The sequence below is a fragment of the Haematobia irritans genome, chromosome 2 (assembly GCF_050003625.1).
Source record: "Haematobia irritans isolate KBUSLIRL chromosome 2, ASM5000362v1, whole genome shotgun sequence".
NCBI classification, from domain to species: domain Eukaryota; kingdom Metazoa; phylum Arthropoda; class Insecta; order Diptera; family Muscidae; genus Haematobia; species Haematobia irritans.
Window position 1 is genome coordinate 24,260,568 of NC_134398.1, and position 27,831 is coordinate 24,288,398.

General features: G+C 26.6%; 1 protein-coding gene across 1 annotated transcript in view; it reads right to left on the bottom strand.

The window, feature by feature from the left end:
* Lar (tyrosine-protein phosphatase Lar) overlaps positions 1-27,831 on the bottom strand; it is a gene marked incomplete in the record, with an annotated part of 1,210,349 nt that overhangs the window by 874,670 nt on the left and 307,848 nt on the right. Inside the window, 1 exon segment of the mRNA XM_075293564.1 lies at positions 7,014-7,091.

Genomic DNA, 27,831 nt, shown 5'->3' on the forward strand with positions numbered 1-27,831 from the left:
TCTCATTACCCGGTAATCTTGTAGGTAAGCCTATATAAAAATTAATAACCACTTATTAATTGGCATCGCTTCGGATTACATTTACATACGCATGTCCTAGGAGGAAAGTACTTCTCCCCAGGCATACTTTCGGCCATAAAATAAGTAGTGCATTTAAAGCATATAATCACCTAATATGTAATGACTTATTCGTAGATACACCAAAGCTTGCAAAATAGCCACTTATTGTCTCAGGCAACCAAATCTCGAAAATATTGATTTCTATCGCCGATTACAATGGATCAAAATATGGCGAGTGGTGCTGTAATAGGAGAACTACTTGAATAGAAACGAATATTGTATAAATAAAGAAAAAGTCTAATAAATAATCTAAATAAGATTACACTCAAATTAATTTCACACTTAAAATAGAAATAAATGTACGTTGTGTAAGGGAGTTGGATTCGTGAATTACGTTATAATATATCCAATAGCCAATTCACATAAGGTTCGAAATCTACTAAAACTGGATTTTAAGTCTCTTTTTTATAAGGCAAATGGCATTTGAAATTTAGTTTATGCGCATTTTGGAAGTGTAATGTCAATGAGGTATAAGAAAGCATTTATTTAAAACATAATATGATAATGTCATTAAACACAATTATTATGAAATCTTTGTGATAAAAAATTCTTAACGGAAAAATCTTCAGAATTACCGTTACATTACATATTCTTTTTGATTTTTTTATGTAAGTGCTCGATTATGTGAATAATTATATAAACTACAACTGCCTAAAAATTTGAGAATAACAATTCGAAAATTACCGAGAAGTATTTATTTTTGTCATTACAAGTTAGTCATTATAACTCGCCGCAATGTAATGCAACGTGTAATGACAGCTTTACTCCTGGTAATGTCAATTGTAATGAGATGTGGTTACCTAGTTTTTGCTGGGTAGTTCTATATAATCTATATAATTTATAAAATAACATTAGAGTAAACTACATTTGTTCGGAAATAATTATATTCAATACAGAAAAAATAGTCACAAAAATATTTCCAAATAAAAAATAAAACCGGTGAGTAAAGTAGAAAGTCGGGCGGGGCCAACTAATGCATACCCTAAACCACCCTTACTGAATTAGTTAACATTGTGGGGTATCAATGGTATAGATTTAAACCGATAAACCGCATAATCTTTAATATCCCTAAATATTTTTTTCAGTGCATATTTAAGAACGTTAAGGGGTAAATGCTTATGGGAGTTTGATCACAATCTGAACAGAAATGTCTGATATATGGAGTTATAGTTGGTTCTGAACCTACAGAGTTAGTATGCCACTAATATTGAGTCCATTATTAAAATTGAGCAAATCGCTAAATTAGTGTGAGTAATAAATCAAAATTTGTGAAAATTGGAAAATTTATGTAAGAGCTACATCAAAGTCTATTTTGAGTAACATTAATTAATAAATAAGTGTCTTATGGCCAAAATTTGGAAAAATCGAGCGATGCATATATATGGCAGCTATTTCTAAATCTAAAACGATTTGGATGAAATTTTCCAGGTTTGGTTGATACCAAAGAAGGTTACCTTGTGCTAAATTTGAGTTTGATCGGTTACTAAATACGGCTGCTATGGTCAGAAATAAAGTTATATGGGGCAAATAAGTTTATAAGGGGGAAATTTTTGAAAAACGTGCGTTACACATATATGGGATCTATAGCAATATCTGAACCAATTTCGATGATATCTTGCACACATAGTCAGTCACATAGAAGATTACAGTAGGCCAAATTTAAGTAAGATGGCATAAATAAGGCATTTATGGTCAAATTTATGAAAATCGGGCGATACATATATATGGAACCAATAGCTAATTCTGAACCGATTTCGATAATATTTTGTACATATAGTAAGTGCTATAGAAAATTAGATTTGTCCAACGTTTAGTAAGATCGGTTGATAAATAAGGGACGTATGGCCAAATTTATGAAAATCGGGCGATACATATACATGGGAGCTATATCTAATACTGAACCGATTTCGATGAAATTTTGCAAACTTAAATGGTGGTAAATTAGATTACTTTGTTACTCGGTTATTAAAAGAGCACAATCTGACCCCATTTATTGAAATCGGGCGATACATATATATGCGAGCTATATCTAAATTTGATGCAATTTTTCCAAATTCAATAGCGTTCGTCCTTGTACCAAAGAAACGAAATATCTCAGATTTCATCAAGATCGATTAATGATTGCGACTTTAATCCTGCGAACAACAAACGGACGGACGGCCACCAAGCGCTAGATCGACTCAGGAGGTGATTCTGGGTCGATCGGTATATTTTTTATGGGATCTAATATCACATTTTTTGGCAGATCAAAGATATTATACCCTATCCAATTAACATTAAAATTAAATTAAAAATATTTCAATAAAATTAAAAAAAATATGTAAATTTTTTTAATCAAGCATACTTTTTATTTCTCATTAAAATCATATTTTTTTTTTTAATTTCCATTAAATGAATACAACATCTATAGAAATAAACGTTTGATAAAATTTTGTATAGAAATAAAATTTTGAAAAAAGTTTCTATACAAATAAAATTTTGACAAAATATTCTAAAGAACTAAAATTTTGACAAAGTTTTTCCAATAGAAATAAAATTTTGACAATATTTTCTATATAAATATAATTTTGACAACATTTTCTATAGAAATAAAATGTTGACAAAATTTTCTATAGAAATAAAATTTTGACAAAATTTTCTATAGAAATAAAATTTTGACAATATTTTCTATAGAAATAAATTTTTGACACATTTTTCTATAGAAATAAAATTTTGACAAAATTTTTTATAGAAATAAATTTTTGACACATTTTTCTACAGAAATAAAATTTTGACAATTTTTTCTATAGAAATAAAAGTTTCACAAAATTTTCTATAGAAATAAAATTTTGACAATCTTTTCTATAAAAATAAATTTTTGACAAAATTTTCTATAGAAATAACATTTTGACAAAATGTTCTATAGAAATAAAATTTTGATAAAATATTCTATAGAAAAAAAATTTTGACACATTTTTCTATAGTAATTAAATTTTGACAATTTTTTCTATAGACATTAAATTTTGACAAAATTTTCTATGGAACTAAAATGTTGACAAAATTGTCTATAGAAATAAAGTTTTAACAAAATTTTCTATAGAAATAAAATTTTGGCAAAAAAATTGGAAATAAAATTTTGACAAAATTTTCCATAGGAATAAAATTTTGACAAAGTTTTTTGTAGAATTAAAATTTTGAAAAAGTTTTCTATATTAATAAAATTTTGACAAAATTTTCTATAGAAATAAAATTTTGACAATATTTTCTATAGAAATAAATTTTTGACACATTTTTCTATAGAAATAAAATTTTGACAAAATTTTTTATAGAAATAAATTTTTGACACATTTTTCTATAGAAATAAAATTTTGACAATTTTTTCTATAGAAATAAAAGTTTCACAAAATTTTCTATAGAAATAAAATTTTGACACTCTTTTCTATAAAAATAAAAACTTGCAAAAATATTCTGTAGAAATAACTTTTTGACAAAATATTCTGTAGAAATAACTTTTTGACAAAATGTTCTATAGAAATAAAATTTTGATAAAATTTTCTATAGAAATAAATTTTTGACACATTTTTCTATAGTAATTAAATTTTGACAAATTTTTCTATAGAACTAAAATTTTGACAAAATTTTCTATGGAAATAAAATGTTGACAAAATTTTCTATAGAAATAAAATTTTAACAAAATTTTCTATAGAAATAAAATTTTGGCAAAATACTTTATAGAAATAAAATTTTGACAAAACTCTCTATAGAAATAAAATTTTAACAAAATTTTCTACCGAAATAAACGCTTGACAAAATTGTCTATAGAAATAAAATTTTAAAAAAATTTGCTATAGAAATAAAATTTTCTATAGAAATAAAATGTTTACGATATTAGCCGTAGAAATAACATTTTGACAAAGTTTTCCATAGGAATAAAATTTTGACAAAGTTTTTTGTAGAATTAAAATTTTGAAGAAGTTTTCTATAGTAACAAAATTTTGACAAAATTTTCTATAGAAATAAAATTTTGACAATATTTTCTATAGAAATAAATTTTTGACAAATTTTTCTATAAAAATAAAATTTTGCAAAATTTTCTATAAAAAAAAATTTGGCAAAATTTTCTATAGAAATAAAATTTTGGCAAAATTTTCCAAAGAAATAAACTGTTGACAAACTTTCCATAGAAGTAAAAGTTTGACAACATTTTCTATAGAAATAAAATTTTAAATAGAAATAAAATTTTGACAATCTTTTCTATAGCAATAAAATCTTGATAAAATATTCTGTAGAAATAACAATTTGACAAAATGTTCTATAGACATACAATTTGGATAAAATTTTCTATAGAAGTAACATTTTGAAAAAATTTTCTATAGAAATAAAATTTTGACAATTTTTTCTATAGAAATAAATTTTTGACACAATAAAAAGTTTTTCTATAGATATAAAATTTTGACAAACTTCTTTTGAAATAAACTGTTGAAAAAATTTTCTATAGAAATAAAATTTTGACAAAAGTTTCTATACAAATAAAATGTTGACAAAATTGTCTATAGAAATAAAATTTTGAGAAAAGCTTCTATACAAATAAAACTTTGACAAAATTTTCTAAAGAACTAAAATTTTGACAAAGTTTTTCCATAGAAATAATATTTTGACAATATTTTCTATAGAAATATAATTTTGACAACATTTTCTATAGAAATAAACTGTTGACAAAATTTTCTATAGAAATAAAATTTTGACAATCTTTTCTATAGAAATAAAATCTTGAAAAAATATTCTGTAGAAATAAAATTTTGACAAAATGTTCTATAGAAATAAAATTTTGATAAAATTTTCTATAGAAATAAAATGTTGACAAAATTTTCTATAGAAATAAAATTTTGACAATCTTTTCTATAGAAATAAAATCTTGAAAAAATATTCTGTAGAAATAACATTTTGACAAAATGTTCTATAGAAATAAAATTTTGATAAAATTTTCTATAGAAATAAATTTTTGATACATTTTTCTATAGTAATAAAATTTTGACAATTTTTTTTTTTTTTTTTAATAAAATTTTGACAAAATGTTCTATGGAAATAAAATGTTGACAAAATTTTCTATAGAAATAAAATTTTGACAAAATTCTCTATAGAAATCAAATTTTGACAAAATTTTCTTCAGAAATAAACGCTTGACAAAATTTTCTAAGCAATAAAATCTTGATAAAATATTCTGTAGAAATAACATTTTGACAAAATGTTCTATAGAAATAAAATTTTCTATAGAAGTAACATTTTGAAAAAAAATTTCTATAGAAATAAAAAGTTTTTCTATAGATATAAAATTTTGACAAAATTTTCTATAGAAATACAATTTTGGCAAAGTTTTTCTATAAAAATAAAATTGTGACAAAATTTTCTATAGAAAAAAAAATTGATAAAATTTTCTCTAGAAATAAAATTTTGACAAAATTTGCTATAGAAATAAAATTTTAACAAAATTTTCTATAGAAATTACATTTTTACAAAATTTATAGAAATTACATTTTTTTTTTTAATTTTCTATAGAAATAAAAATTTGAAAAAAATGTTCTATAGAAATTGGGGATTCAAACTACTTTTTGCAAGCTCTCTGTTGTTTGCCTGGATTGGTAAATTAACCTACGTTTAGTAAGCCCAGTTTTAATATCCAACTCAATGTGAGTGTTATCACATCACATTACTTCATATATATTTTCTATGTAGATAAAATTCTTTGAATTATGTTTTTTTTTCTTTATTTACCCATAATTTCCACTTGAAAATAAGAACTACAATAGTTCTCATATGCTTAATTAAAAAACTTTTTGTATTGCATTTAGTTTTGAGGGGCTTCTATTGCTGCAGTTCCAACTTATTCTGCTGCAAAAATAATTTCATTTCGTGGAGAAGTGGGACGACGGTAGTAATGGCTCACACAACTAAATCCAAAGAACTTTTTATATTGGATGCTAGTGTGTTTGTGTGTATCTACAACTCCAGGAAATTCACCCACACGGTAATAGAAAACTACAACGGTGATAAAACAACTGCTTACGTTATAAAAAGAGAGAGAGAGAAAAAATTACAAGAACTCATAGTAAAATGTTAAACAAAAACATGAAGAGTACCAAGTTCCATGAACATTTTTATGTTTTCATGGTTACAAAACATTTTTGTATTTATTTTTCGTAGAAAAAAACATTTTTTGTGTAATGAAAAAATAAAAGAAAAGCATATAACTAAAAAATTCTATAACAAAAGTAAATGTTTAATTTGTTTTTATTGGTAAAGGTAAATACTGAAGATTGTTTTTATTTACACGATAAAAGCGGAATAAACTTTGTCTGCAAAAAAATGTGATTTAATCGTATATAGAATAATTTAACAATTTGTTGCTCCATTTACCTAGCAAATTTTTCAGTATTCGCAAATGCTCTTCATGAAATGAATGGAGAGCACTTGGGTGCACAATATTTTTGTTGTTTTTAATTTTTTTTTTTTTGAGGAGTTATTACAATGCTCCAATTACACTTGAACAAACCCGGATGTAGTTTCGTTAAGTAAAGTCATATATTTGTATTTATTTATTTATTCAGATAAGCCTATTTGGGCTCATGTTCCTAAATTGCAACTCTTTATTTTCCAAAAGTTCCCAAATTATATTAAAATACTTCAGAAAAATCTCCTATATATTTGTGGCAGGTTTTTTATGAAAAAAAAAAATAAACTAAACAAATAAAAATTTATTGATTAACTTACATTAACATTTAACATTAAAATTAATGAAATTATTAAAATTTACCATAACTATTTACTAATTGTTCTCTTTTATTCGTTTCATTTTAGCTGCAATTAAAAAATCAAGAAGCTCAAACTGAATGGTGGTTCTATAGGATTAAACTTACATATAAATGACGAGCAAAATCAGCAACATTTGCTCTACTCCTCTTTATTGAATAATGAGGAATAAATAGCCATTACACCTGGAAAGACAAAAAAATTTTGTTTTTATTAAATAAAATGTAAAAAATAAAAATAAAATTACAAAATTTGTGGTTTTATGCTATCTCGAGTGCTTTGGAATAAATGAAGTAACAAAAAACAATATGTCGTTTGTTTTCTGAAGATAGGATTGAAATTTACTTAAGAATGCTATATGAATATTGTCCTACACCCAAAAAAAAAAAAATCTGATTCAATCCCGAAATTAAATGATCCAATTAATTTTTTAATTGACATGAAAACCACAGAAATGATAGTACGAACTAAAAAATTAATTGAAAGCCAATTAAAAAAATTAATTGATCCAATAAAAAAATTTATTGATATTATTAATTTTTTTTTTCAACTAAAAAAATTGTCAAATCAATTAAATATTTCATAAAAACGCTTCAAATATAGGTTAAGACTTATTTTGAGGATTAAGCATCTTTGGTTTAAAGTTTTTTTTTTTTTTTTTTTTTTTTGGAATTAAGAAAATATTTTTTACTTCGAATTATCCGTCATAATTTGGATTTTTAAATTGGCATTTGTTTTTGTATGTGAATTGCTTTATTAATATACCGGAAAAATAGAATGAAAGTTCCATAAATGAGATCTATATCTTAATTTTAATTTTATAGATCCTAGATATATAGCCAGATAGGTCGCAAAAACAATTTTCATTATTTTGAAGAACCCGCATCTTTGGCTCGGAATCAATACCAATATCCTTAAGGGAAGGGCAAAATCTTTGGATCCAAATACACTTTTTTTTGAGTGTACACTCAAAAAGAAAATAAAATGGAAGTTTATTGTGATTCAAAGACTATGACCTACCTTAAGGAGTTTGGTAATGATTTCGAGCCATAGATGCGGCTTTTTTTATACCCTCCACCATAGGACACACATCGTTTTGTAACACATCGAAATATTGCTCTAAGACTCCATAGTGTATATATATTCTGCACTGAAAAAAATATTTATGTGGTATTAAAGATTACGTAACCTAAATTTTAGGATGCGAAATTTACAAAATATTAAGGACAAATTTCTTTAAAATAATGAAATTTTAATTAAAATAAAGTTTATAATTTTTGCTTCAAAATTTTTTTTCATTAAATTTAGGGGACAAATTTTGTAAATTTGCGTCCCTCCGTTAAAGTCGAATGTCTTTGAACTAAGGCTAATTTTCCTTAAAGTAAAGAAACACATTTTTTGTTTCAATGAAATTGTCCTTAAATTAACTGAAACATTTACGCTTTAGGTTTAACATAAAAACACTTCAAATATAGGCTAAGACTTATTTTGAGGATTTAGTGTCTTTGGTTTAAAGTTTTTTGGAATTAAGAAAACATTTTGTACTTTGAAGTATCCGTTATAATATGGATTTTTAAATTGGCATTTGTTTGTATGTGAGTACCTTTATAAATCGCGAAAAGGGAATGAAAATTTGATATATGAGATCTGTATCCTAATTTTAATTTTATTGGTCCTAGATTTAAATCCAGATAGGTCGCTAAAAATATGTTTTTATTTTAAAGAAGCCGCATCTTTGGCTCGGAATCAATACCAAAATCCTTAAGGGAAGGTCGAAATCTTTGGATCCAAGTATTTCCCCCGACTTGGCTTGCGGAGCCTCTAAGAGAAACCAATGTCATCCGATCCGACTGAAATTTAATTCGTAGTGTTAATATATGGTATTTAATAAACATGCAAAAATTGGTCCACATCGGTCCACAATCATATATAGCCCCCATATAAACCGATCCCCAGAATTGGCTTGCGGAGTCTCTAAGAGAAACAAATTTCATCCGATGCGGCTGAAATTCGGTACATGGTGTTAGTATATGGTCTCTAAGAACCATGCCAGCTTTGATTTACGACGGTCCATAATTATATATAGCCCTCATATAAATCTATACCCAGATTAGACCTCCAGAGCCTCATAGATGAGCAAAATTCATCGGATTCGGTTGAACTTTGGTACGTGGTGTTAGTATATGGTCTCTGACAACCATGCAGGAATTGCTCCATATCGGTCCATAATTATATGTAGCCCCCATACATGACACGTGGTGAAATTTGGTACATTCACCCAGAGAAGGAATATGATCACCTCAAACATGTTTTAAGAGCAAAATGTTATTTTTGGATGTGACCATGTAACATGGTTTTCGCAACCATGTTATTTTCTCGGAAATCATGTATCTGATTTCGACAAGCAGGTTATATTTGACGAGAAAATAACATTTTAGTGACAAACATGTTACATGGTCACCATACAAAAATAAAATTTTGCTCTTGAAACATGTTTGAGGTGATCATATTCCTTCTCTGTGTGTTACACCAGTATACGACCGCTAACAACCATGCCAAAATTGGTCCATATCGGTCTATAGTTATATATAGCCGATCCCCAAAAATAATCTACCAAAATTTTAATTCTTTAAAAAATTTTGGCAAAATTTTATTACTATACAGAATTTTGTCAAGATTTTATTTCTATAGAAAAATTTGTCAACATTTTATTTCTATAGAAAATTTTGTCAAAATTTTATTTCTATAGAAAATTTTGTCAAAATTTTATTTCTATAGAAAATTTTGTCAAAATTTTATTTCTATAGAAAATTTTGTCAAATTTTATTGCTATAGAAAATTTTGTCAAATTTTATTGCTATAGTAAATTTTGTCAAAATTGTATTGCTTTCAAAGATTTTGTCAAAATTTTATTTCTATTGAAAAATTTGTCAACATTTTATTACTATAGAAAATTTTGTCAAAATTTTATTACTATAGAAAATTTTGTCAAGATTTTATTACTATACAAAATTTTGTCAAGATTTTATTTCTATAGAAAATTTTGTCAAAATTGTATTGCTATAGAAAATTTTGTCAAAATTTTATTTCTATAAAAAATTTGGTCAACATGTTATTACTATAGAAAATTTTGTCAAAATTTTATTTCTATAGAAAAATTTGTCAACATTTTATTTCTATCGAAAATTTTGTCAAATTTTATTGCTATAGAAAATTTTGTCAAAATTTTATTGCTATAGAAATTTGTGTCAAAATTTTATTTCTATAGAAAAATTTGTCAAAATTGTATTGCTATAGAAAATTTTGTCAAAATTTTATTTCTATAAAAAATTTGGTCAATATGTTATTACTATAGAAAATTTTGTCAAAATTCTATTTCTATAGAAAAATTTGTCAACATTTTATTTCTTTAGAAAATTTTGTCAAAATTGTATTACTATAGAAAATTTTGTCAAAATTTTATTACTATATTACATGTTAGCCTGATACCGAAACAGGCAATTGACGTCCAAATGCATTATATCTAATTATAGAATTATTATTCGAGCTTTATGGACAGATATAGATTAAGGAACATGGTTAATAGAGCCATTGAAAAGAAAACGCCAGATACAAATCTATACACGCCTGGACTGTACATGTTTCGGTTCGGGCGAATGAACCTTTCCACAGCCTTTAGTAAAGATCTGGCTGGGAGAGATAACTCAATTTTGGGCCCTTTATGCTAACTCCTTATGGAGAAAACATTTGGGAAATTTCCTCTTACAAATTGAATCATCTTTTCTCCCACTGTACATCATCTTTTCATATAACTTACAACTTACTTAACTTGTATCTGGCGTTTTCTTTTCAATGGCTCTATTAACCATGTTCCTTAATCTATATCTGTCCATAAAGCTCGAATAATAATTCTATAATTAGATATAATGCATTTGGACGTCAATTGCCTGTTTCGGTATCAGGCTAACATGTAATATAATAAGCAACGATGAGCCCGTCGTAAAACTAGGAAAAACACGACTAATGTACGCGTTAGAATTGTTGTTGTATCCTGGAAACCAGTTTCTGTTAATTGTCATATGTTGTAGTTGACTGTAGAAACAATAAGCATTGTTCGACTGTTCACCACTTAGGTGAATTCTAACAAATTAGCTTTCTAAAAATAAATTTCGTGTTGTTGCATTACTATGTAACAAAACGAAATAAAAATAAGATTAAGGGACTTGTAAGATATATTAAAAGATGATGTACAGTGGGAGAAAAGATGATTCAATTTGTAAGAGGAAATTTCCCAAATGTTTTCTCCATAAGGAGTTAGCATAAAGGGCCCAAAATTGAGTTATCTCTCCCGGCCAGATCTATACTAAAGGCTGTGGAAAGGTTCATTCGCCCGAACCGAAACATGTACAGTCCAGGCGTGTATAGATTTGTATCTGGCGTTTTCTTTTCAATGGCTCTATTAACCATGTTCCTTAATCTATATCTGTCCATAAAGCTCGAATAATAATTCTATAATTAGATAAAATTTTATTACTATAGACAATTTTGTCAAAATTTTATTTCTATAGAAAATTTGGTCGAAATTGTATTGCTATAGAAAATTTTGTCAAAATTTTATTTCTATAAAAAATTTGGTCAAAATGTTATTAATCTAGAAAATTTTGTCAAAATTTTATTTCTATAGAAAAATTTGTCAACATTTTATTTCTTTAGAAAAATTTGTCGAAATTGTATTGCTATAGAAAATTTTGTCAAAATTTTATTACTATACAAAATTTTGTCAAGATTTTATTTCTATAGAAAATTTTGTCAAAATTGTATTGCTATAGAAATTTTTTCAAAATTTTATTTCTATAAAAAATTTGGTCAAAATGTTATTACTATAGAAAATTTTGCCAAAATTTTGTTTCTATAGAAAAATTTGTCAACATTTTATTTCTATAGAAAAATTTGTCAAAATTTTAGTTGTATAGAAAATTTTGTCAAATTTTATTGCTATAAAAAATTTTGTCAAACTGAAACATTTACGTATTTAATCGGCCTTTTTTGCTTTAATATATACCCTGTATGGACTAACTTACAATTGAGAACATGGTGTTAAGAAATTTTAAAATACCTTGCCATCGACAAGTGTTACCGCAACCCAAGTAATTCGATTGTGGATGACAGTCTTTAGTACAAGTTTCTATGCAATCCAAGGTGGAGGGTAGATAAGATTTGGCCTGGCCGAACTTACGGCCGTTTATACTTGTTTTTTTTTTTTTTTTTTTTTTTTTAATAAATAAATGTTTTAGGGATAGGGTAGCTTTAAATCTAGGATCAATAAAATTAAAATTAAAATACAGATCTCAGATAAGGAATTTTCATTCTCATTTTGCTATATATTGGTAAAGTTATTTACGTTCACAAATGCCAATCAAAATTAAAAAATGTTTTCTTAGTTAAAAAAAAAATAAACCAAAGATAAAACATCCTCAAAATAGGTTTTAGTCTATAGTTGAAACGTATTCAGAATGGTTTCTTTATATGAAAAATGTTTTTCTTTACTTTAAGGAAAATTTGTCTTTATGCAAAGACATACGACTTTAGTGGAGGGACGCAAATTTCTAAAATTTGTATTCTAAATTTAACAAAAAAAAATAGTAAATTTAAGGCACAAAGATTATAAACTTTCTGTAAAAGCTAGAGGTATTTTAGGACCATAAAAAGGTGTGCCGAAAATGGTGAGTACAGGTCCATGGTTTGGTGGACCCCCATATAGACCGATATCCCGATATCACTTCTTGGGCTTCTGGAAACAGTCGTTTTTATCCAATGTGCCTGAAATTGGAAATCTAGACGTTTTTTTGCACCATAAAATGGTGTGCCGAAAATCGTGTGTATCGGTCCATGGTTTGATATAGCCCCCATATAGACCGATCTACCAATTTTACTTCTTGAGCTTCTACAATCCGTAGTTTTTATCCAATTTGCCTGAAATTGAAATTCTCAAAGTATTTTAGGACCACAAATAGCTTAGCCGAATATGATGTTTATCAGCCCATATTTCGATATGGCCCCCATATAGACCGATATCACTTCTTGAGCTTCTGGAAACTGTTGTTTTTATCCGATTAGCCTGAAATTGGAAACCTAGAAGTGCCTAAGGACCACAATTAGGTGTGCTGTATATGGAGTGTATCGGTGCATGTTTTTGGTATATCCCCCATATAGACCGATCTCTCAGTTTAACTCCTTGGGCTTCTAAAAACCGTAGTTTTTATACGATTTGTCTGAAATTGTAAATATACCGGTATTTTAGACCCTCAAAAGCATGTGTAGGATTTAGTTTTTATATGCCCATTTGTTAAGGCCTCCATTGGATTGAGCTGTTATAAAACCCACCTGAAATTCTACATATTACCAAGTACCCCGCTAAGACGAAGACTTTTCCAAGAAAACTGTTATATTTGATTCATGGTGGTGGCTATTTAACCTCCTGCCCGGCCGAAGTTTCTACTGTCTATACTTGTTTATAATTTAAATATTTAAAGAACAAAATTTTTTCTAAAATAAAAAATTATCTAGATGCAATCCAACTTTTAATCCAAAATAAAATATATTTTAATTAAAAATGGCTTCATATCACTTTCAACATGTGGTTTTTAAAGCAAATTGTTTGGTGTACCAATACTTGTAGGTGTCACTGTACATGTATTTTAAAAAATTATAGTTTTCGCATAAATTACGGATTGAATTACAAAGTATATTATAATTAAGTTTATTAAAAATGGTCTGCTTATAATCGGGTCTTTTCTTCGCCTACCATATGCCATAGCCTCGCAATTGCTGGTTATCGCATAAAACCTCTCTTTTAAGGCACATCTGGTTTTTATGCTACACGGATATGTGTTTTTTCTCTGCGGCAGTATTTTTTACTTGATTAAAGTTGATTTATATTTCTTATGCAATTTACATTCCAATACACACACGCACACACACACATACCATATGTACTCAATAAATACAATCGCACAAACACACACATATATGCTAAATACAAAAGGCATTGGATTTATATTTATGGCAGAGTAAGTATATTAAAGACTATATTGCAGATTTTCATGGCAAGTGCATACAGCTGTATCAGAAACAGAATACAAAATATGAAGAAACAAAGAATAATAATAAAAATAAAACAACGCAAACTATCTTTGACTGACCTTATTCAGGGCGACGCTTGAAAGAGTACTCATGTGAAAAGGATAATATAATTTTTTTTAATTAAAAAAAAATCCATTCAATAGGCGCAAGGGTATTAAAAAAGAGTAATGCTGAAGTTATCTAAGAATGTGTGGATGTCTTGGGTAGTAATATAGAATATTTGACGAAATTTATTTCTATAGAAAATTTTGTCAAAATTTTATTTTTATAGAACATTTTTTTTAAATTTTATTTCTATAGAAAATTTTGTCATAATTCTATTTCTATAAACATTTTTTCAAAATTTTATTTTTATACAAAAATTCGTCAAAAATTTATTTCTATAGAAAATTTTGTTAAAATTTTATTTTTATAGAAAATTTTGTCAAAATTTTATTTCTATAGAAAATTTTGTCAAAATTTTATTTCTATAGAAAATTTTGTCAAAATTTTATTTCTATAGAAAATTTTGTCAAATTTTTGATTTCTATAGAAAATTTTGTAAAAATATTATTTCTATTCAAACTTTTGTCAAGTTTTTGATTTCTATAGAAAATTTTGTCAGAATTTTATTCCTATAGAAAATTTTGTTTAAATTTTATTCCTATTGAAAATTTTGCCAAAATTTTATTTCTATAGAAAATTTTGTAAATTTTTTTTTTCTCTAGAAAATTTTGTCAAAATTCTATTTCTATGGAAATTTTTGTCACAATTTTATTTCTATAGAAAATTTTGTCAAAATTTTATTTATAGAGAAAATTTTGTCAAAATTTTATTTCTATAGAACAATCAAAATCAAAATGTTATTAACTAACATTTAATTAATTAATTAATTTATAACTAACATTTGAAAACATTTTCGATAGAAAAAAATTTTGAAAAATTGTCTATAGAAAAAAATTTTGACAAAATTTTATTTCTATAGAACAATTCGTCAAAAATGTTTTTTAGAAATAAAAATTTGGAAAAAAATTCTATAGAAATAAAATGTTGACACAATTTTCTATAGAAATAAAAGTTTATTTCTATAGACACTTTTTTTAAAAAATTTTATTTCTATAGAAAATTTTGTCAAAAGTTCATTTCTATAGAAAATATTGTCAACATTTTATTTCTGTAGAAAATTTAGAGAAAATTTTATTTCTATAGAAAATTTTGTCAAAATGTTTTTTCTATAGAAAATTTAGTCACAATTTGAAAAAAATTTTTATAGAAATAAAATTTTGACACAATTTTCTATAGAAATAAAAGTTTATTTCTATAGACACTTTTTTTTTAAATTTTATTTCTATTGAAATTTTTGTTAAAAATTTTATTTCATTCGTTTTGTTTGTTATTGTTGGCTTCTCTTCAATCGTTATTGTTGTTTTTGATCTCAGCTTAAAGCCATGCATTGACTAAACTACAAGTGTAGCTTAACCACACGCTCGCAAAAAATCGCTTCTGTAACATATACTCCCAAACATATTTTGCTTCAAGCATATACATTTTTGGGTATTGCCCAAACATTTATATGTTTGATCTCTTCCAATATATAATATGTTTGAAAGCATATTGGCCTAAACAATATATGTTTGGGTAGTCTAAGTTCCAAACATTTTGTATTTTTGCATCCAAATTCAATAATGTTGTCTTCCAAAAAACAATATGTTATTATGTGAACATATAATATGTTTGGAAGCATTTTGCATGCTTAAAAAAAATTCTCCCAAACAATATTGTGCTCAAAATTTTATTTATTTATTTATATATTTACAATCATAATGAATTATGAAAATAAACAGGTAATATAGGTGCTAACAACATAGGTTTTCGACCTGAATGCTCAAAATTTTGTTTCTGCCCAATTGTATATTCCCCGACATCTTTCTTACTTCCACGAGATTTTTTAGTTCTTAGCACCTTTTTCTGTAATACAAACATTGTAGAAGAAATTATTCAATTGTATGATTTTTTTTATTTTAATTTTACCTTTTGCCGGACGGGGATTCGAACAGCGGACCACACAGTTTGTAAGGATCAAAGAAGTAGCTGATAAATTGCCCAAGGAAAAATAAAATGTTAATTTTGTAATAACAAGCAACAACCACCAACTTAATTCAATATCGCTCCCTGTTAAATAGCGCTCCAAGCTACTAAACACATATATGTTTATAGGCTATTTCTAAATTAATATATGTTTGCATCCAAGCATATTATATTTACAAACATTTTATGTCCCAAACATAATATGTTCTAACATATTAACATATATGTCCCAAACATGTTATGCTAGTTTATGAACATTATATGCTTGCACTCAATAATATTGTGTTTAAAAATGTGTGCTCCAAACATATAATGTTTATAGCCAAACATATGAAAAACAGTCTTTTTCATCCGTGCAACAGAGGAAAAGTATGATTGTCAAATTTATTTGGGCAAAGCCCTATAGACTGCAAGATGGTTGGATGTACAGCTGTTTCGGAAGTACCACATTCATCATCAGCATCCTCTACTTGCAGCAAAACTATCAACCAACTATCAGAATAAATTCGGGTAATTCACTCAACCCAAAGTGAACTACACTTGAACTACAAACCCTTTTTCGGGAGGTTCAAGTGTAGTTCACTTTGGGTTGAGTGAATTACCCGAATTTATTCTGATAATTGGTTGATAGATTTGCTGCAAGTAGAGGATGCTGATGATGAATGTGGTACTTCCGCAACAGCTGTACATCCAACCATCTTGCAGTCTATAGGGCTTTGCCCAAATAAATTTGACAAGCATACTTTTCCTCTGTTGGTTAAGCTACACTTGTAGATTAGTCAATGCGTGGCTTTAAGCTGAGATCAAACACAACAAAAGTTTATTTCTATAGAAAATTTTGTCAACATTTTAATTCTATAGAAAATTTTGTCAAAGTATATTTCTATAGAAAATTTTGTCAAAATTTGAATTCTATAGAACAATCAAAATCAATTTTTTTTTCTAGAAATCAAATGTTGAAAACATTTTCGATAGAAAAAAAATGATGGGTCTATGACCACTATTTCTTGGCGTTACATACAAATGCACAAACTTATTATACCCTGTACCACAGTAGTGGTGAAGGGTATAAAAATTTGAAATAAAAATTTTGACAAAATTTTCTATAGAAATAAATATATGACAAAATTTTCTATAGAAATAACATTTTGAGAAAATTGTCTATAGAAATAAAATTTTGACAAAAATTTCTATAGAAATAAAATTTTGACAACATTTTCTATAGAAATAGAATTTTATTTCTATTGAAAATTTAGTCAAAATTTTATTAATATAGAAAATTTTGTCAAAATTTTATTTCTATTGACACATTTGTCAAAATTTTATATCTACAGAAAATGTTGACGAAATTTTATTTTTATAGAAAATTTTGGCAAAATTTTATTTTTATAAAAAATTTTGGCAAAATTTTATTTCTCCAAATATTTTGTCAAAATTTTATTTCTATAGAAAATTTTGTCAAAATTTTATTTCTATAGAAAATTTTGTCAAAATTTTATTTCTATAGAAAATTTTGTCAAAATTTTATTTCTATGAAACTTTTGTCAAAATTTTGATTTCTACAGAAAATTTTGTAAGAATTTTATTTCTATGGAAAATTTTGTCAAAATTTTATTTCTATACAAAAATTCCTCAAAAATTTATTTATATAGAAAATTTTGTCATCATTTCATTTCTATAAAAAATTTTGTTAAAATTTTATTTCTATAGAAAATTTTGTAAAAATTTTATTTCTACAGAAAATTTTGTCAAAATTTTATTTCTATAGAACAATCAAAAGCAACATTTTTTCTAGAAATAAAATTTTGAAAAAATTTTTGATAGAAAAAAAATGTTGAAAAATTTTCTATAAAAAAAAACTTTGAAAAATTTTCTATAGAAAAAATGTTGACAAAATCTTCTATAGAAATAAAATTTTGACAAAATATTCTACAGAAATAAAAATTCTACAAAATTTTCTAAAGAGATAAAATTTTGAGAACATTTTCTATAGAAATAAAGGGAGCCACAGTGGTGCAATGGTTAGCATGCCCGCCTTGCATACACAAGGTCGTGGGTTCGATTCCTACTTCGACCGAACACCAAAAAGTTTTTCAGCGGTGGATTATCCACCTCAGTAATGCTGGTGACTTTTCTGAGGGTTTCAAAGCATCTCTTAGTGGTTTCACTGCAATGTGGAACGCCATTCGGATTCGGCTATAAAAAGGAGGTCCCTTGTCATTGAGCTTAACATGGAATCGGGCAGCACTCAGTGATAAGAGAGAAGTTCACCAATGTGGTATCGCAATGGACTGAATAGTCTAAGTGAGCCTGATACATCGGGCTGCCACCTAACCTAACCTAACCTATAAAAATAAATTTTCTAAATATCTTTAGAAAATTTTGTCAAAATTTTATTTCTGAAGAAAATTTTGTCAAGAACATACTTCCGTTCTTTGACAAGTCCATGTAAAGTTAATTGGGGATGATCCAAGTTTTCACTACTACGGATCACAAGTTGGCGATCAAAACTTCTTTTTTTTTGGAAGCTATTTTTTGTGTGCTAGGTTTTTTCTTTCTTTCAACAGTAAAGTCATTTTTCGCATTTCCATTTTGGCGAATAAAAAATGCCATGCGATACTATTTAAATGATCAGCATTCAATATCCTTACAATATGAGAAAATATTTTTGGAAAATGAAAAAGTGTCATACTGATTCTTCATACCCGGGAAATTAAAAGTAACAAAATAAAACACAAAAGGGAGTTTGAATATCGAATGTTAAAAAAAAAACGAGCACAAAGGGGCGAAAAATCAAGCACATATGAGTAGGAAATAAAAATGCATTTCAGTAACAGGATGAGACTTTAATCAAATGAATGAACATAAGAAAAATAAAGTCATTAAAAGTAGGATGGAGAGTATATAAAATGGGGATATAGCGAATACAATTTTAAATGTAAAGGAAATTATATTAACCTTATTTACAAATAACAAGTGTGTAAAGCAGAAAGTTGGACGGGGCCGACTATATTAAAACCTAAACTACCATTACTGAGGTAGTAAGTATAAGTATTTGTGGGGTATCATTGGTATCATGATTTTACACCTATAGAGTTGGTAGGTCACTAATATTGAGTCCATTATTAAAGAAATAAGTATAGAGGAAAGTCGGGTGGGGGCGAATATATGCTTGGGTTTGTTTAACGGTTTGCTTAACGTGGTGTTTTTGGAGACGTTGTTGTTACCAGGTCATTGCCAGTAAAACTCTGAGGTCATTACCGGCAATGTTCTTTTGCATCGAATGGAAAGCGGGTTATTTTGGTGTCATCTGACCATATAACTTATTTCCAGTCATCAATGGTCTAACCTTTGTGGTTTTAACTAGACATTTCCTATTTAATAAAGACTGGAAAAAGTGGAAACATGCATTCGATTTTGCTTCCCACTGTATATATGGGAGCAATATTATTCGTCCTTGTGCCAGACAAACATTGGGTACCAAATTTCATCAAATAATTAATGCGACCGGAATCCTCTTGATTCGTTCGGTATACATTTTATGGGGTCTCAAATCAATATTTCTAGTAGGCACATTTTTTTGGCCGAAATAAAAAAAATGCTATAGAAATAAAATTTTGCAAAAATTTTCTATAGAACTAAATTTTGCAAAAATTTTTTATAGATATAACATTTTGACAACATTTTCTACAGAAATAAAATTTTGAGAAAATTTTTTATAGCAAAAATTTTGCGAAAATTTTCTATAGAAATAAAATTTTGAGAAAATTTTCTATAGAAATAAAATTTTAAAAAAATTTTCTATAGACATAAAAGAGGATGCTGTTGAGAAATGTGATTATTCCGAAACGTTCGTCCATCCAACCATCTTGCAGTCTATAGGGCTTTGCCCAAATAAATTTGACAAACATTCTTTTCTTCTGTAGGTTAAGCTACACTTGTAGTTTAGTCAAGGCATGATTTAAGCTGAAATCAAAAACAACCATAGAAATAAAATGTTGACAACATTTTCTATAGAAGTAAAATGTTAACAAAATTTTCTATAGAAATAAAATTTTGCGAAAATTTACTATAGAAATAACATTTTGGCAAAATTTTCTATAGAAATGAAATTTGGTGAACATTTTTAATAGAATTAAAGAATGGACAAAAATTTCTATAGAAATAAAATTTTGCAAAAATTTTCTATAGAAATAAAATATTGAACATTTTCTACAGATATCAAATTTTGCGAAAATTTTCTATAGAAATAAAATTTTGCAAAAACTTTCTATAGAAATAAAATTTTGCAAAAATTTCTATAGAAATAAAATTTTGAAAAAATTTTCTATAGAAATAAAAGAGGATGCTTATGAGAAATGTGATAATTCCGACACGTGCGTCCATCAATCATCTTGCAGTCTATAGGGCTTTACCCAACAAATAAATTTGACAAACATTCTTTTTCTCTGTAGGTCAAGGTACACTTGTAGTTTAGTCAAGGCATGGTTTTAAGCTGAAATCAAAAACAACAATAGAAATAAAATTTTGACAAAATTTTCTATGGAATTAAAAATTTGACAAAATAAAATAAAATTTTGACAAAATTTTCTATAGAAATAAAATGTTGACAAAATTGTCTATAGAAATAAAATTTTGAGAAAATGTTCTATAGAAAAAAATTTTGCGAAAATTTTCTATAGAAACAAAAATTTTGCGAAAATTTTTATAGAAATAAAATTTTGAGAAAATTGTCTGTAGAAATAAAAGAGGATGCTGATGAGGAATGTGGTAATTCCGAAACGTTCGTCCATCCAACCATCTTGCAGTCTATAGGGCTTTGCCCAAATAAATTTGACAAACATTCTTTTCTTCTGTAGGTTAAACATGGTTTTAAGCTGAAAACAACAAAAGAAATAAAATTTTGACAAAATTTTCTATGGAAATAAAATTTCGACAAAATAAAATAAAATTTTGACAAAATTTTCTATAGAAATAAAATTTTGACAAAATAAAATAAAATTTTGACAAAATTTTCCATAGAAATAAAATTTTGACAAAATTTTCTATAGAAAAAATTTTGCAGAAATTTTCTAAAGAAATAAAATATTAAAAATTTTCTATAGAAATTAAATTTTGCAAACATTTTTTATAGAAATAAAATTTTGCGAAATTTTTCCAAAAAAATAAAATTTTAAGAAATTTTTCCAAAGAAATAAAATTTGGAGAAAATTTTTTATAAAAATAAAATTGTGACAAAATTTTCTATAGAAATAAAATTAGACAAAATATTTTTTTTTTTAATTTTGAAGGTAGGTTAGGTTAGGTGGCACCCCGATGTATCAGGCTCATTTAGACTATTCAGTCCATTGTGATACCACATTGGTGAACTTCTCTCTTATCACTGAGTGCTGCCCGATTCCATGTAAAACTCAATGACAAGGGACCTCCTTTTTATAGCCGAGTCCGAATTGCAGTGAAACCACTTAGAGAAGCTTTGAAACCGTCAGAAATGTCACCAGCATTACTGAGGTGGGATAATCCACCGCTGAAAAACTTTTTGGTGTTCGATCGAAGCAGGAATCGAACCCACGACCTTGTGTGTGCAAGGAGGGCATGCTAACCATTACACCACGGTGACTCCCATTTGGAAGGTAGGTAGATTATTTTTGGCTCGAATGGCAACCGTGATTGAGATCCAGAGATTTTGGTACCAACTACATGGATGGACGAACGCAAGTGATAACCTTTTGAGTAGATCGGTATATATATATTACGGGGTCTAAAAAATCAGCAAAAAAGCATTGCCAAAATATTTGTAAAAATATTCTTTTTGGACCCGGAAGTAAAACAAAATTGACGCAGAAACGATGAATTTAACTTGGGCTTATCATAGAACGGTTGTACACCATTTCAACAGCCGTTGTACTAAATTTGCATCACTTCTCAAGATGTGATCCGAATTCAGTGTTTTTGATGTGAATTAAAAAAATTGGTGATATTTTTCTTTTTATTTTTTTTTTTTTATTTTCGAAAACTTTAACCTCAAATTTAAAAAAAAAATCCTGGATTAGATTTTATAATTTTTTTCGACAAAATTTAAATAATTTCAACGATTTTATAGATTCTTACTCTGTTTTTAACCTATTTGGAATAAAGAAAGTTAAAATTACCCAGCAACAAAAATTGGAATTTGTTCTACAAACATTTCTTTTAAAGCACATACCGTAATCGATATTTTTCCACTTCCGATGTATTCCTTTGGGACAAATGTTAGTAAATAGTGTTGTTAGTTAAGTGAAAATTTCAATTTTGTACAATTAAATAGAAAATCACTAAAAAAAAAATAATTAAAAATAAAATTAAAAGTTTCATCCCTGCTGGTCTTTGAACGTGTGCCGTTTGACTTTTTCACTTCCGTTCCGAGGTTCTTTTGAGAAGGTTTTGCATATTACGATAATTTTTTGATGATTTTTAATTCATAAAAAATAATTTTTTAGAAAAATATTTAATAAAAAAAATTACCGCTGATAAGATTTAAACCAGCGTTCTTTATTTTTAATTCATAATAATAAAGGCCATCTCAGGAAGTAGTTAGGATATCATGCTGTGGTGTCATTTTAGGTTCATATAACAAACATTTGAATAGACGTTTTGATCGTGTGCCATGGCGTTAGTGGCTGAGGGTTCTGTTATGGTGCGCCAACATACCCTCACAGAAAAAAAATTTACGAAAATGTTTCCAATCAAAATCTTAATTGATTTTTAAAAAATATTCAATTAAAAATTTAATTGATTCAACAAATTTTTTAATTGAAATAAAAATCAATCACACAAATTAATAGTATCAATTAAATATTTAATTGGATCAATTAATTTTTTAATTGACTGTCAATTAATTTTTTAATTGATACTATCATTTCTGTGATTGAAGACATTTCAATTAAAAAATTAATTGGATCAATTAATTTCGTAATTGAATCAGAAAAAAATTTTTTGTGTGCTGGTATGTTGGCACCACAACCCCCGGTGGAAGCGAAAAAGTTTTTCAATTTGTAAAAATTAGATAATAAGAAAATAAAAGTGTAACAAAAAATACTGCTAAAAATAAAAAGAGAGATTGAAAAAAAATGTTTAGCTTTTTAAATTTCTTTACCCAAATGAATTTCCAAGGCAACACTTCTAAAGAAGTGGAAATTATCCAAAAATGGAGTACTTCCATCCTATGAAAAGTCCATATAAAATTCATTGGGATTGAAACAAGTTTGTAGTACCTCCGGATCACAAATTGGGGATCCAAACTACTTTTTTGAAAGCTCTTTTTTTAGTTGGGCTTTTTATCGACAAAATTTAAATAATTTCTACCATTTTATAGATTCTTGCTCTGTTGTTAAAATTACCCATTAAAAATATGAAAAAAGCGAGTTCAAAAAAATTTAATTAAAGGGCCTCATATGTAGTCAAACTAAAGAACATCTTTAGGACATTTTTGGAAGTGCTTTTAAAGTTGAGCCTTTAGCGCAACTTTCAAATTTGTTTGCTGGGAAGGTAAAACGTATATTACAAAGCTCCCCCTTCTTCTTTTCAACTAACATCATTGTGAAAATTTAAATACAAATTCTAGCAACTTGATAATGGGGGTAAACATAGTGTAAACCAAGAAGCTTGAAGTAAAAACCAAAGTGGAAAATGCTATACATCAGAATATTACGTGCGCCAATGATAACAACACGTGACACAATAAACACATACTCCATAGAGATTCGCATTATTCAACCTTCACTCAGGAAACTGTTGAAATCTCCACAAAAAAAAATTTCTATCTCCACCCGTATTACCACAAGCGGAAGTTATGAACATCAAAAACAAAACAAAAACTCACTTAGAAAAAAAAAAATCAGCCAGTACAAAAAGCCAGAAGCTGATGTTGTATGAGGGAAGTGGTCTTTGCAGTGTTGGCTTAGCGTAAAAAATTCGCTTAACTCAAAGTTACTTTGGAAGGCAGAAGAATATGTTTTGCATGCCAAAAAGCACACGCATCGAAGAGAAACGCAAAATCTAAACCACAATATCAAGCATCTAAAAACTGTTACGAGGACGGGGTAGTTCATCCAAACATGAGATTTTTTTTTCGAAAGACTCCTCTTGTATTACTTGGAAAGTATCTTGCCGAGGATACTTGGCTTGGAACAAAAACTAATCCAAGCAGACATGTGTCAAAACTATAAATACCAGGTACATTATTCTTTTAATTTAAAATTCAAGGGAAAATGGAAAAATTATTGCATCAGGTAAATCGTTTCGAATAGACCACACAGAAAAAAGTTAACTGTTTTATAGCAAGAATGAACTAACTCGTGCGAAAATTGAACTAAATTGTATTCCATATTTTAAGCAGCGCCTCAGGCGCACAAATCCCACGAATTGAGATCATGGTAGAATTCTACCAAAAATTGTAGATTTCTTACTGTTTGGTAGATTGGTAGAAATATTGATGTGTTGGTAGATCTTTCCAAATATTGTTCGCCAACTAAGACGTACTTCACAAAATTTTCTACAGAAATAAAATTTTGAGAAAATTTTCTATAGAAATAAAATTTTGACTAGATTTTCTATACAAATACAATTTTGAGAAAATCTTCTATAGAATTAAAATTTTGACAACATTTTCTATAGAAATAAATTTTTGAGAAAATTTTCTATAGAAATAAAATTTTTTCAAAATTTGCTATAGAAATCAAATTTTGAGAAAATTTTCTATAGAAATAAAATTTTTTCAACATTTGCTATAGATATCAAATATTGGGAACATTTTCTATAGAGATCAAACTATAGAAACTATAGAAATCAAATATTGGGAACATTTTCTATAGAAATAAAATTTGTTAGAAAATATTCTATAGAAATAAATTTGAGGGAAAATGTTCCATAGAAATAAAATTTTGAAAAAAATTTCTATAGAAATAAAATTGTGCAAAAAAATTCTATAGAAATAAAATTTTGAGAAAATTTTCTATAAAAATAAAATTGTGACAAAATTTTCTACAGAATTAAAATTTTTTCTGAGAAAATTTTCTATAGAAATAAAATTATAAGAAAATGTTCTATAGAAAAAAAAATTGAAAAAAAAATCTATAGAAATAAAATTTTGTGCAAATGTTTATATAGAAAAAAAATTTGAGAAAATGTTCTATAGAAATAAAATTTTGAGAAAATTTTATATAGAAATAAAAAGAAATGAAATTTGGCGAAAATTTTTTATAGAATTAAAGATTGGACCAACATTTCTATAGAAATAAAATTTTGACCAAATTTTCAATAGAAATAAAATATTGAGAAAATTTTCTATAAAAATAAAATTTTGAAAAAGTTTTATATAGAAATAAATTTTTTAGAATATTTTCAATAAAAATACAAACATGACTAAATTTTCTATAGAAATAAAATTTTGACAAAATTTTCTATAGAAATGAAATTGGGCGAAAATTTTTTATAGAATTAAAGAGTGGACACAAATTTGTATAGAAACAAAATTTTGGTCAAATTTTCACTAGAAATAAAATTGTGACAACATTTTTTATGGAAATAAAATTTTGCGAAAATTTTCTATAAAAATAAAATTTGGCGAAAATTTTTTTGAAAAAAAATCTATAGAAATAAAATTTTGCGATTTTTTTTATAGCACTAAAATTATAAGAAAAATTTTTTTAGATATAAAAATTTAAGAAAATTTTCTATAAAAATAAAATTGTGACAAAATTTTCTATAGGAATAGGGAGCCACCGTGGTGCAATGGTTACCATGCCCGTCTTGCATACACATAGTCGTGCGTTCGATTCCTCCCTCGACCGAACACCAAAAAGTTTTTCAGCGGTGGATTATGCCACCTCAGTAATGCTGGTGACATTTCTGAGTGTTTCAAAGCTTCTTTAAGTGCTTTCATTGCAATGTGGAACGCCGTTCGGACTCGACTATAAAAAGGAGATGCCTTGTCATTGAGCTTAACATGGAATCGCGTAGCACTCAGTGATAAGAGAGAAGTTCACAACTGTGGTTATACAATGGACCGAATAGTCCAAGTGAGCCTGATACATCGGCCTGCCACCTAACCTAACCTAACCTTCTATAGGAATAAAATTTTCCATAAAAATAACATTTTGACAAAAGTTTCTATAGAAATAAAATTTTGAGAAAATTTTCTTTAGAATTAAAATTTTTGGGAAATTTTATATAGATATAAAATTTTGAGAAGATTTTCCATAAAAAGAACATTTTGAAAAAAATATTCTATAGAATTAAAATTTTTAGAAAATTTTCTATAGAAATAAAATTATATGAAAATTATCTATAGAAAAAAAATTTGTTGAAAACAAAAATGTACAGAAATAAAATTTTGAGAAAATGTTTATATAGAAAAAAAAATTTTTTTGAGAAAATGTTCTATAGAAATAAAATTTTGAGAAAATTTTATATAGAAATAAAATTTTGAGAAAAAAAGAAAAGAAATTTGGGGAAATTTTTTATAGAATAAAAACTGGACAAAAATTTCAATAGAAATAAAATTTTGAAAAAATATTCTATAGAAATAAAATTTTGAGAAAATTTTCTATAAAAATAAAATTGTGACAAAATTTTCTATAGAAATAAAATTTTGACAAAATTTTCTATAGAAATGAAATTTGGCGAAAATTTTTTATAGAATTAAAGATTGGACAAAAATTTGTATAGAAATAAAATTTTGACCAAATTTTCAATAGGAATAAAATTGTGACTAAACTTTCTATAGAAATAAAATTTTGCGAACATTTTCTACAAAAATAAAATTTTGCGAAAATTTACTATAGAAATAAAATTTAAAAAAAAAGTCTATAGAAATAAATTTTTGCGATTTTTTTTTATAGCACTAAAATTATAAGAAAAATTTTTTTAGATATAAAAATTTGAGAAAATTTTCTATAGAAATAAAATTTTGAGAAAATTTTCTATAGTAATAGGGAGCCACCGTGGTGCAATGGTTACCATGCCCGTCTTGCATACACATAGTCGTGCGTTCGATTCCTCCCTCGACCGAACACCAAAAAGTTTTTCAGCGGTGGATTATGCCACCTCAGTAATGCTGGTGACATTTCTGAGTGTTTCAAAGCTTCTTTAAGTGCTTTCATTGCAATGTGGAACGCCGTTCGGACTCGACTATAAAAAGGAGATGCCTTGTCATTGAGCTTAACATGGAATCGCGTAGCACTCAGTGATAAGAGAGAAGTTCACCACTGTGGTATCACAATAGACCGAATAGAGCCGGATACATCGGCCTACCACCTAACCTAACCTAACCTTCTATAGGAATAAAATTTTCCATAAAAATAACATTTTGACAAAAGTTTCTATAGAAATAAAATTTTGAGAAAATTTTCTTTAGAATTAAAATTTTGGGGAAATTTTATATAGATATAAAATTTTGAGAAGATTTTCCATAAAAAGAACATTTTGAAAAAAAATCTATAGAATTAAAATTTTGAGAAAATTTTCTATAGCAATAAAATTTTTAGAAAATTTTCTATAGAAATAAAATTATTTGAAAATTATCTATAGAAAAAAAAATTGTTGAAAAAAAAATGTACAGAAATAAAATTTTGAGAAAATGTTTATATAGAAAAAAAAATTTTTGAGAAAATGTTCTATAGAAATAAAATTTTGAGAAAATTTTATATAGAAATAAAATTTTGAGAAAAAAGAAAA